The following is a 13,163-nucleotide window of genomic DNA, read 5'->3' as shown; positions in this document are numbered from 1 at the left end:
CCATTTTTAAAAACCTGTTACCTGTGTAAACAACAGACAACACAAACAACAGTAAACAAGGATAAATGGACTGACAGTGAAGTCCAGGCTTCGCTAAGCAAAATGACGTTGCTGTACTAACCATGGATGTACAAAGAGACCTGGATACAGCGCTGGAGGCAGGGCTCTGTTCATTACGATAAACTTTGCTAAGAATCTGACGGCCTGAACAAACTGGAACTTTCTTACACATGGTTTGGAAATGTGAAAAAGTCCAAATCCCTATAGACCCAATTGACCCTTCGCTAAGCCCCGCCCCTTTTCGATGGTCCGACAAGCTGTCTTCGCTAGCATGGAGCCCACACTGTAACTAACTGCACTCCCTGAAGAAATATTATCATATTTTTGGGAAAATGAAACAGTGATTCCAGAGAGAAGCAGACGACGATGACACACAGCTGGTTGAACATGAGCAAAGTTTCCCTGCTTCCCTTCACTGGTTCCTGTACAGCCGGGTCGGTCTTTGTTTCACTGTTATAATCATTAAAAAGCAAAAGCAGCATGTGTATACATTCAGTAGGCTATATCTTCAGTAGCTAGCTAGCTAACCCTACACTTTTCAGGGTTTGATTTTGGTTTTGAAACAGGGAAGAAACATATATCTTCTTCCAACCTCTCCAGGTAACGAGTATCATTAATACACGACATGCCCCAGGCACAACATTTAGCTCCAAATCCACAAAACCAGCCTGAAAATGAAGGAAATCTGAAACGATTGCATTAGAGTCAATGGAACACAGCTGTGTTGTTGTCGGACCCTGGTCTGAGCCGGCCCAATGCTATGCTATGATTTGCCAGCCTGTATCCGGGGGCGGGACTTAGTGAAGGGTGGTTTGGTTCCGTTAACTTAAGTTGGGATAAAATGTTTTAATCGTGTGGCTCTTCTAGACTTTCCAAATGTTATCGGACCAAATGGATGAAATTATGGTAGTGAAGCAAGTAATTTTGCGGGGGTTTGGATGCTCAAGAAAATGTATCCACTGATTTACAAACTTCTCCTTTGCCATGTAAGTCTGTATAAAAAGTATTTTGGGCTCCATGGCATTACACAACAGATTAAATGCTACTGTTTGGCTCCAACAAAATTGGCTTAAAAGCCCTGCGCACTTCCTGGGGGCTTGATACCAGCCGCCAGCCGGCTTACATCAATGCAGCAGTTCTTTTGGTGGTGCAAATGCCAACAGGAAAAAAAAAGCCCTTTAAAGCAGTGGTTCCCATCTGGTGGGTTGCGGTCCAAAAGTGGGTTGTGGGTCAGTTCCGAATGCATCTCAAGTGCCATTTCCTGCTGTAAATTGAATGACTAATGGACAGCTACCTAACAGAGACAGCAAACTACCTCGACGACATGGCCAAACACAAGTATGATACTTACCATATAAAACTGTGTGGACCTTGAACTAATGACAAAGGAGAAATCTGGACCCTGTGGCTAGACCAGTTGGGAACCACTGGTTTAAAGCATGCAGTTATTGGAGGACCTCCCCAGTGGGCAGCTCCTCTCAGGGCGTCCCCACAACTGTTGGTCAGAAAGTCATTTGTCAAGCAAAAATGCAAAGAATGTAGTGGCTCCTGCCCCAAGAATGTGACTACTTCAAGGTGACAAGGATCATTGTCTTTCTACAACACAAGGTTACACAGCGAAATCCAAGTTGTAATCCCTTTATGCTACACAAGAAAAACAACAACAAAAAAAACTTGTTTTATGATGAAGTACAGAAGATGAGTTGAGAAGAGAAGCTGCTCTGTAGTCTGGTGGTACTTCTGTATCGCTTGTCAGACAGCAGCAGGGTGGATAGGCTGTTGCTGGGGTAGATAATGTTTTTTAATATCCTTTGGGCTCTGTGCAGGCCCCCCTAACCTCACCCATATCACGGATGCTCCGTAGATGGGTACTAATGATGCTCTGGGCGGTTTTAATACCCCGCTGCAGTTTATCATGTTTTCAGTCAGGATGCTTTCTATTACATCTTTGTAAACGTTAACAAGAACTTGGTCTTCCTAAGTTTCCTCAAGACTCAGATTCTCAGGTTCTCCGTGATGCTGTTAATCCTGCTTTCTTTGTCTGATGTTTTGGCCAGTCAGTCAGACCTCAAAAGACTGTGAAGACTACAGTTTTTCAAAAATGTCTGATATCTTGTAAATTAAATGACATGGGCTTAGCTTGTTAAGTGTATTGGGTATCTGTCAAAACTTAGTTTTCAATGCTACAGAAATCCCTGGTCTCACACTACCTTACACAAAATTGATCCAATGAGCTACAGCCAGTGACACATACAGATATCAAATTCTGGGGAAAGAGAGCATTCGTAGCATCAGATTGGTAACTGGTATCTCTAGGAAATTTAAAGGTCTGGTCTGTAGGATTTAGGGGGATATATTGTCAGAAATATAATATAATAAGTATATTTCCTTTAGTGTTTAATCACTGGAAAATAAGAATTGTTGTGTTTTTGTCACCTTAGAATGAGACATTTATATCTATGTGGGGAGTAGGTCCTCGTCTACAGAGATCGCCATGTTGCACCGCCATGTTTCTACAGTAGCCCAGAACAGACAAACCAAACACTGGCTATAGAAGGCCATATATATGGCCATTCACGCTTTCTTGTTTCATCCGATTCAAAAACTTCATTTGAAAGACTTGACCCTCTGTTAATATACTGTTGTTGTTTTTTTACAGATATGTGAAGCTTTAAACTCACCGGTAGAAAATGGGCGCCAGCGCTAAATAGTTACTGACCGTAGTATTGAGAAGCTCAACGTTACCAGTTCTTTAATCTGTAACTGTTAGCTTACTGTAATTTACTATCATACTGCAGCAGCCTCTCCTCCTGCTGTCTTCTGCTGTCTGTGCTTGTGGGGCTGCTACGCACAAAGACATGTCGTGGTGGAGACAGAGAGGTGAAGATAACGAGCTGACAACTACGTTTGTTACTGAGTGCAATGAAACCTCAACTTGGAAAAAAGTCAATACTTTATCTATACAGCTATTTCTGTTTCAATCTGCACTGTCCGGAGTCTGTCATCCACCACCGCTAATATTACGTTTTACTTTCCAGATAATAGCATAATTTAATTAACAAGCTCAAACAACTGCTCATGTCAAACAGTTTAGCTCAGTGTGCCACGTATCTTAAAACATAATGTGACATGCAGGCAGTGACTCTCCTCAGCAGCAGAGGGAGGAGCAGAGAGGACAGCAGGACTGATACTGACTGAAGTCTGTGTTCACCATTCTTTCTAAACTTCATTCAGTACTGTGTTGTCAGGAATATGACATTTTTATTTTGTTTCCAATGAGATATCAAGTTTATATTGTGACTTTGCTGTTTTAATATCACTCTTGCTGCTCTAGAAACAACATTTAGTTATAAAATATTCAGTTTTACTCCTGAATTTATTTATTATTGAATTTAAAAACAATAAATAAAAAAAATCCTTGTAAAATTTACTGTATTAGTTCTCAGAGAGTCTCTTTCTCATACTAGCAAAAATTGGTGTTGTAAAATATTGCCAATTGGATCGAATCAGGACCTTGTGAATCTAAATCCAATCGAAGGAAATCAGTGGCGATGTGCAGCCCTACATAAAACTGCTTTATTCAGTATTTTTTACCGGTTTTAATCACCTGGACTGTTTGTTTTGGAGAGGAGGAGCCCTCTGTGGATAATTCAGCTCCTGGTAAAAACCTCCTGAACAGTGAATACTGAAGGAATTCTAACCAAGAGAAGTTTCAGCTGATGGCAATGTACAATCCTCACTGCTAGATACCACGAAATGCCCTTAAATCTTACGTACTGTTCCTTTAAGTTGAGGTATTGGAAGAGAAAAGGTCAGATTGGTCAATCTCTGTTTACAGCTGTAACATATAAAGAAGAAAACTTTGCACAGCGACCCAAAATCAATAGCCTATTCATAGATGAAATGAAAGAAAGCTTTGTGGTTGCACAAACAAGAAATAACTATTTCCCCATGGCAGTTATTTGCCAATCTGCCTTGTTATTTTGGGTATTTCTGAATAAATTTCACTGCAGTAGATGCCTCTGCTGCAGCACGCAGAGAGAAAGTGTTTTGGAGATGGGCAAAAAGTGACTACAATATCAGATGAATAACAGCTGCTTAATCTTCCTCTTTCATGGTGACTCTACAGGGAGGATGTGAGATATAATCTGAACGTCTCGTAGCATACATGCCATAACGCAAGCCAGACGTTACTGACCCTGATGTAGGGGGACCCTCCCCACTTTCCTGTCTTTACACCCCTCTGAACTGCAGTGGGTTTCATGCGTTGAATCCAAAAGGGATCACACAGTCTCTGTATTTGACGGCAGAAGGTGTTTTGTAAACATGTGTGATTGTGTGTTATTATATCAAACAATGCAGCATAAGTCACGTCTTCCAGTTCCCAGGCATAAACAATAGGATGCTGACATTTCACACTCCTTTGTTTTCACTATAATATAAAAAGGTCTTTTCTTGATCCTAAACAGTCCCTTACCTGTCAGCAGGGCTCCTGTTGCTAGGCAATTACACAGGTGGTTTCAACCATAGTTTGTCACCTCTCTGCTCAACAAGTCCCAGTCAGAATGACAAAACAGCAAAACCACAACATGAAGTTTGAAACAGAAAAGTGTCTCAAGCCTCTTTAATCCAGTGAGTTTAACAAAAAAACAGAATGAATCCTTCTCAGCTCAAACTTCCCAAAGCATTGCTCCGTTTATCTCCATTACTTCTTTCAAGCAAACAAAAAGTTCCAGCGAAAATCACCACGGGACCACAGAGTGAGCCGGCCCTCTTTGCTCACTCTGCAGTTTCAGCCCAGAGGAGGGCTTTACAAGCTCTCCTATGAGCCCACCCCTCACTACAACGTAAAAATAGCACAGGGAGGCAGAGACAGGCAGCGCACCAGCCTCAAGGAGGAACTGTCATCCAGAGATTTCCTGAAATGCTAGCTCACACCAGCTGGCAGCCCAACTAGTTCATGGGAATGTCGCGGCACGTGTGGGTGGAGCCAAGGCAGATACAGTAGTGTGTTACAATACAGTCCGAAAATACTGACAAAACAAGACAGGCAGGTCAAACAGTAGTTAGGGACCTCGGCTGAAAGACGAAGGACGAAGCCCCTCTTGTTCTTATAAATGATTGTTAGCCTCTGTTCAACCTGTTGATACACAAGTATTTGTCAGATTTCGTCATTTACTGATGCTCACTCTGTATTTGCAGCAGTTACAGTGTAAGTGGCAGGTTAGGGTTACCCCATGCTTTCACCTTTCAGAGTAAACTGCCCAGGGGTCCAGTTTCAGAGGAAAGGAGTGAGAGGCTAATCACCACACAGAGACTGGAGACGCTGACATGGTAGCCATTCCCACTTAAGTAAACACACATACAGAAGATAAGCACAATCTCTACTACCCCAACGTGATGTGATGGGGCATAGACAAAGAGCGAAATATAAATGCCTTTTTTCTGTGATTAATTTGCACTTCAATATTTTTTTTCGTACTTTTTTTTGGGTCATGATTCCTTCCACAGAATGCAAATATTACACAGAGAAAAAGTGATTTTTTTGGGGGGCTCACGGCAGAAATTTTTCTGAGTTTTTGCACCGCAAAATAAAGTCATCAAAAACTTAGCTGTGCCTATTTATGAGCATTACAAAACAATGACACGAGGGCCCTGAAGTCCAAACCAACAAGGCCGCAAACTTGAATAACCAATTCAACCTCAACTAAAACAGCACATACCTTCTGTTCTTACCTTTCACGATAAAAGCCCTACACATATATGTTACTGTACAATCCAAAAAAAGAATCCATTGGTTCAACTTTAAAAAATAAGGTAACAATTTGCATGCATCTCAAGTAGTGCCAACTCCGGCAATATTGAGTAAATCCTACAAGTCTTTTATAATCTGACAAACTCAATTAGATAAGTACAACATCTCAAAAAGCTTAATCAGGTTGAACCAACTTAATATCTATCCAAAAGTTGTGGGTGATATTTAGTGGTCAAATTATTTTATTTAAGTTACTGTAACATATTTATTTTAATTCCATACTACTCAAAAATGTTTACTTCTTAAAAATGAGTGGTCAACTGACTAAAACACATTAATGTGACAAACGTCATTTTTTATGCTGAATAAGTTCCTAATTTTAAGCGTTATCCACCAACTTTAATAATCATTTTTCAGGGTGTACACTGAGTAGCTGTTTACCAGAGTTAACATAAGCTAATAAGCTAACACGCACAACATCAAGTAATGTAATAAATAATATGTTTACAAGTTAACACTATGCTAACATCTTAAAAACTCAATGTGATACGAAAACTACCGTCTAATAGTTGTTAATAGGGCCGTAACGGTACATGTATTTGTGTCGAACCGTTCGGTACGCGACTTTCGGTTCAGCACGACCCTGTACCGAATTATTGGGCGCAGGATATTATTTTATTTTATTTTGTTTTATTTTAATTCCGTTTTTGTAAGCCGAACCATTTAAAATATCTAGTTCCCCGACGGACATAATTGAGTGACGGACCGAGTCCCGTAAATCTCCGCTTTCACTTTGTGCAGCGCATTCTCGCATTTTGACAACATGGCAAGTGTGCCTGACGAACCTGAAGACCCACCCGCAAACCTTAAGTCCTCCGTTTGGGAACACTTTGGTTTCAGGGTAAAATACGAAGCTGGAAATAAACAAGTTGACAAGACAAAAGCAGTGTGCCGACACTGCAGAACAGCGGTCGGGTATGTACTTTGAAACACGTCTAACATGCTAACGCATCTAAAGCGACACCACCCGAGTTTGAACGTTAACCGGCACGACTAGAAAAAGCAATCTGGTGCAAACTACGATATCGTCGTCGTTTAAAAAGAAAGAGCGTTTCCCTGACCATCGCGCTAAAGAAATAACCAACGCCATTGGAGTTGAGTAAAATTGTTTAAGCTGCACTTTAGATATAAGCATGTTTTGTTTACTGCACTTTAACAAAGTGGGAAAGCTAAGTAAGTTCCTAGTAAAACTGAATCTGAGCAGGCTTTAAAGCTGACCAGCTGCACTATACTTTTTATTTTAATTGAGTAAAACTGTTAAAGCAGAAATGTATATTTATATTTTTCATTCAAAAAATGTGTTAAAAAAACAGCAGGATTTTATTTTTCACTTTTATATTTCTATTTTCATTCAAACAATGTGAAAAAGCAGGATTTTATATATATTTGTTTCATTCAAAAATTGTGTAAAAAGAGTTAACTGCTGTGGTGGTATGTTTTAACAAGGTTACAAATAAGTAAAAGATATTTAATAGTTGTCTATTTTTTTCATTACTGTACCAAAAAAAACCGAACCGTGACTTGTGTACCGAGGTACGTACTGAACCGAGATTTTTGTGTACCGTTACACCCCTAGTTGTTAATATGCAAATTACAAAGCTAACAGTATGCTAACACTGTAAAATGGTAAATGTGATGCGAAACCTACCATCTAATAGTTGACAATTTGCATATTAACATGCTTACAGTATGCTAACATCTTAAATTGCTAAATGTAATGCTAAACCTATCAACTTATAGTCATTAATATGCACATTACCAAGCTAACAGTATGCTAGCACTTTAAAATGGTAAATGTGATGCTAAACCTAAAAGTTGCTAATATGCATATTAACATGCTAACAGTATGCTAACATCTTAAAATTCTAAATGTAATGCTAAAACTACCATCAAATAGTTGCTAATGCTAATGCTAATGTTGAAATACCAATGTTAGTTTTTAGCTTAAGACACAAATGAACATAAATACAGCTGACAAAGAAGCATCCTTTCTGATTTAGGTTACAACATTGCCTTTGCTGCAACACTACCTACTCTTGTGTATGCATCCTGTTGCACGTGTGCTCTCCTGAACAGCCTGGTCACCCACACTCTCCTTTTATTAATAATGAATAGGTTGAGTCTAGACTCCAGAGTCGTTATATCACTGATACACTTTACTACACATCATGCAACTGAAGTCAGGAAGATATTCACTGGGGAAATCTATAGATGCAGCCAGTCAGACGTACACTGTAATATAAAACTGTAATCTCAGTCTATCACTGTTTCTGTGAGTGGTGTTTCTACAAAGCAGACAACCTTACAGTGGTTAAGAAGCAGGTTTTAGTATTCTGCGACTTGTTATTAAAAGTGTAAAAACAAGTACTGTCAAGGAGGAAAAGTACCACAATTACCAGGCACATTCAATCTGTTGTAGGAACTACATTAGACCATTAGTACACGGTGTAACCTTAGAAACACTTTTCTGATGTTCCTTTCTTCTGGGCATCATAGCAACCTTCCCACAGAACTGTGTGCTTTTACGTGGGCAACACCAAACAACAGAGTGAAAGTGTGTATTAGATGTTCACTTTAACAGATATATTAAGGGTTTTGTGCCAGCTACATCAGAATATACCACATGACTTATAATTCTTGATACAGATAGCTGCATGAATACGAGTCTTGCTGCAGCCTTGTCAGTGCAAAACCGGAAAAGCTGTGACCAGACTTAGACGGAAGAAGGTTACACCTCAGAGAAAGGAGATGGAAGATAATAGTAGAATAATTGGCAGGGGAAAGGTCTGTGTTTTCTACAAGCAACTTGTCCAGTTCACTTTAAACACAGCTAGGGCTGGGTACTGAACTCGATACTTTTAAGGGAACCATCCGTACTACCGCATAAGGATTGAGCTTAAATCAATCAGTGCCAAGTTTTGGTACCCAAGAGTACACCTGGGTGAGAACGCAAGGTTCAGACAGGAGGTGGAAGCACCGCAAAACGCTCCAAGGCTGCCCACATACTCATGGCCGGCTTCCGGAAAAAGGTGTACATGCTGCAAAGTGCCCCAAAGCCGGCCACGAAGCTCTGTCGTCTTCCCACGAGCCAAAACTATCACTGCAGTAACAGTAACATTTTGATAACAATCGCTGTGTACATGGATCTGCAAAAATGACCAAAAACACTGTAGTATACATGCCAGGCCAGTAGTTGGCAGTTTGACTTTGTATTGAAACAACATGGGCCTGCGTACATACGTTTCCTTCTATAGAGTGGTGAAACAAACAAAATGGCAATGGAACGAACGTTTGTCTGGACAGGACGACGAGGTGGAGTTGCTACAGTAAATCTACGCTTTGCTTGAGAAGCGTTGCTAAATTCAACAGGGTGAGCAGCACAAACAGAGCTCCGAAGTCCGCCATTGTTGTTGTGATGGTCGACTTTCACGCGAATGCCTAGTGACTGGAACTGTATTGCACATGTGTGAAAAGTCTCCGTTTTCAGAGGAGCTGCATATTGCAAGTTTACATGACAATGGAGACGGTGCTGTTTCCAACAAATTGCACTCTGGAACCCGTTTTCAAAACGTTGCGTTTTCAAGCACCCAAAACACCGCTGTCATGTAAACCATCAGCCAAAAACGCAACCTAAGTTTACTGTTTTCGGTTGAAATCGTTGTCGTATAAACAGGACTTGAACCGCATCCTATCAAAATCGTATCGTGGCAGACTTTGTAATATCTGCAAATATCGTATCGTTGTCCAAAGAATCGATATAATATTGTATCATGATAAAACTGGTGATTTCCACCCCTATGTGGCACCAGTACTGTTACTAATTCAAACGTGAATAGTATCCAACCCTGTGCATTTTTATTTTTCACTGTGTTCTTAAACTGACTTAAATAAAGGCAGATAATCTTCATCATCCAACTCTAATGGACAGAAAATACCTCTTTCTGCTCAGCAAGCACTTAGGAGAGAGTTTAAACAGACCAAAGTGTCTCTATACCAGCACAAACACACTGGTTCACTAACTTCAGTGCTCTGTCTGCGTTCAAAGAGCATATGGATTTCACACAAAACCAACATGGAAGCACTGTGGAACCCCTTCAGTATGTGCCTTTTCTGTTTGATCAGCTGCGAGTCAAAACTAAAGAGAGGAGTCAGCATAATTACTCAGACAAGGAAGTGCAAACAGGATGCAGCAGATCAGATGTCGATGTGACACCACATATATCGGTCAGAGGTGCCACACAGCTCCTGAATGAATGAGAAACAGGTGACTGCACTGGAATGACAAGTATGACTATAATTATGTAGTATGGCAGCCAGACAGCAAGCAGCATGGCACAGGTGATTTGTGGCAGTCTAACTGTGAATGAGGTCATGATCTTAAGCACAAAACACAATGCTACAACACGCTCTTTTGAAAGTGCGTAATAAATCATGTATCTTTAATTAACTACAATCACTGTGTGTCACTTGTACACCGCGCTCCACCTAAGGTCTTCTATATTTAGCCAGCCGATGACGCACTTATGAATACAATAAAAACAGAGGCTCGGCCACGTGTCTGTGTTATGACTAACACCCACCTATCTTTCACTGCTAACCTGACAGGAAGGACCAATCCACATAAGCCACAAAGTGAGGCGGAGGAGGAACAACGAGCAAGGCCAAAGCACACGTAAAAACCACAAAACAAACTGCGGGAAACAGGAAGCACGAGTGTTAAGAAGGTGACAAGGTCAAGATGGTGGATGGAAACAGGATAGACAGGATACAGGAGTGGACAAAAACATAAAACCATCAAGTAAGATGTGCATGACGAGTAAACAAATGATTGTAGGTGGAAAAATAACAACTTAAAATGAGGAGTCCTTGGAGAGCCTTACAAATGGTTATAAAGCAATTCAATAATTGTTTAAATGGTTAAATTCATGTATTCATTAGTAAATAATTCAAACAAAACTGGATTTTTATATAAATAAATAAAAACAACAAATAATTTTTAAGATATACTATGTGCAATTTTCCTAAAAAACGTCGTCATACAAATGTAATCCCTCTCAGTCGTCACTTATGACCCACTCTGAGTGTGTTGCAGTTTATTTTTCTGGACTGACTCTGCCCTCTGCCTGTATTTTCATATTTTCTGTGCCAGCAACGATCCTTGGCAACGCAGCTGAGGCTGGGACTTTATAAAAAGGTAGCAACCAGGGGTCTCATTTATAAAACAATACCATCCAATAGTTGTTTATATGCATATTAACATGCTAACAGTATGCTGACATCTTAAAATGCTAAATGTGATGCTAAACCTACCATCTAATAGTTGTTCATATGCGTATTAACATGCTAACAGTATGCTAACATCTTAAGATGCTAAGGGTGATGCTAAACCTACCATCCAATAGTTGTTTATATGCGTATTAACATGCTAACAGTATGCTAACATCTTAAGATGCTAAAGGTGATGCTAAACCTACCATCTAATAGTTGTTCATATGCGTATTAACATGCTAACAGTATGCTAACATCTTAAGATGCTAAAGGTGAATCTAAACCTACCATCCAATAGTTGTTCATATGCGTATTAACATGCTAACAGTACGCTAACATCTAAGCTAAAATGCTAAACGCGCCAACACATATTTGACAATTTCTACAATCAGGCTTCCATCTCACCATCTGCGTCTCTGATTTTCCATCTCCAAAATGTTCATAGGCATGGGTCAAAGTGTCTCCTATCAAGTCTGTTTTTATACATCATAACTCTTGTGTGGGAAGTGGCGTACGCCTCTTTCAGGCCTTGTTATGTAAGTACACAATGTTTATAAATGAGACCCCAGGTGCCAGAGCATTTTTACATACTTCATATACTTAGCATAATACACATATTATTTTTATTTTACTAATGTTGAACACTGTAGCATAGCGCACATATTTTTATATCTTTAAATACTTATTTTCATTCTTCTGATTTCTACTTTAATATAATTCTCTTTGCTATATATCAGAGTGACTGTAACATATCACAATTTCCTCCTGGGGATCAACAAAGTATTTCTGATCTGATCTGATGCAGCACACATTAAGAACACTGAAATAACCTGCAAATATAGTAAAGCGAAAGGCCAAGTGGACAAAGCTTGTTCAAAACAAGAGTGAACCGGGGGTTGGCTTTCACTTCCCTTGGTGAGCACTGAAGGACGGACTCAAGAGTTGGCCTGTTTTCTGTTGGACAGGTAGGTGCAGGCAGTTAGCTTGCTAAGATACTGGCTTTTCCATTACAACAAATGTAATGTTACAAAAGCAGCTAGCATTAAAAGCGGTGTAAGGAGGAGGGGCCAAGTTTGAAAGCTGCGTTTACAAACAGTAACCAACAATTTCTGCATCGTATACCTTTAATGACCTGGAGAAATTAAAATTTTTCTAAGAATCAATTTAATAATAATGCATCTGAATTCACGAATAATTTAAACTACGTAGCTTTTAAATGGGAAAACAATTGTTTTTGGCTTTTTAATTAGCTGCCCCTCAACATATTTTGAGTACATGAGCCAGTTAAATTTGCTGATGAAGACCATGAGGTTTGGTTGAAAGGTCTGACAAAGCTAGTATGTTACCTTGTTGAGATAACTTTGTATGGCTTAGTTAGCGACGCTCTTTCAGTGCTCACCTGCATTAGTGAAAGCCAACATCAGATTCACTTTCATTTTGGAACAAGCTTTGCTGCTTGGTGCTTCGCTTGCGATATTTCTTTTTTTTTTTTTTTTTCCCCGGCACCATGTTCGTGATGTTTGAAGCTTCCTCTTGGATGCGTGCTGCTTATACATGTTACTACCTTTTCATAAAGTCCCGACCTCAACTGTGCATCGGTATTTGTTTGGGGCTACACACACTACAGCCCAGAGGTTGCAGCCAATAAACATCCTTACCTACATAGTACATCTTTAAGGGCCTCCCTTAGGTCATCAGAGCCAGCTCCATTTGCTAAAGACCATGAGTTAGGGTCAAAACCTCTTAAGGCTAACTTCTGAGCTCAGGTAATTTTGTTAATAGCAGGTTTAAAAGTGACAGTAGCCAAATTTCCGGGCCATTTTATATCAGTTAATAGTTTTATAACCATTTGTGAGGCTGCTTCAGTGGAAAGGGGGCAGGATTATGATGCTGGATGGACGGATGAATGACGCTGGGCGGCAGGTGTCTGTAGGGTGTGACAAGACTGCATGGAGAGCAGCTGATGGGTGCAGATGAAGATGAGGAGGGGGCAGATGGCAGAGCGACTGCGCCATGGGAC

General features: G+C 40.1%; 1 protein-coding gene across 5 annotated transcripts in view; it reads right to left on the bottom strand.

The window, feature by feature from the left end:
• Window positions 1-13,163, bottom strand: part of clcn3 (chloride channel 3) — a 65,770-nt gene that overhangs the window by 41,051 nt on the left and 11,556 nt on the right. The window contains exon 1 of one of the 5 annotated variants that reach the window (XM_050066860.1): window positions 4,538-4,925. The exons of the other annotated variants lie outside the window; for them this stretch is intronic. The gene's annotated coding sequence lies outside the window, so the exon portion shown is untranslated. Of the gene's footprint in view, window positions 1-4,537; window positions 4,926-13,163 lie in introns of those variants that run through there. 5 annotated transcript variants of the gene reach the window in all.

Source organism: Epinephelus moara, chromosome 17, assembly GCF_006386435.1.
Source record: "Epinephelus moara isolate mb chromosome 17, YSFRI_EMoa_1.0, whole genome shotgun sequence".
Classification (NCBI taxonomy): Eukaryota; Metazoa; Chordata; class Actinopteri; order Perciformes; family Serranidae; genus Epinephelus; species Epinephelus moara.
The sequence above is the reverse complement of the archived record's forward strand: the minus strand, read 5'-3'. Positions and strand labels throughout refer to the sequence as shown.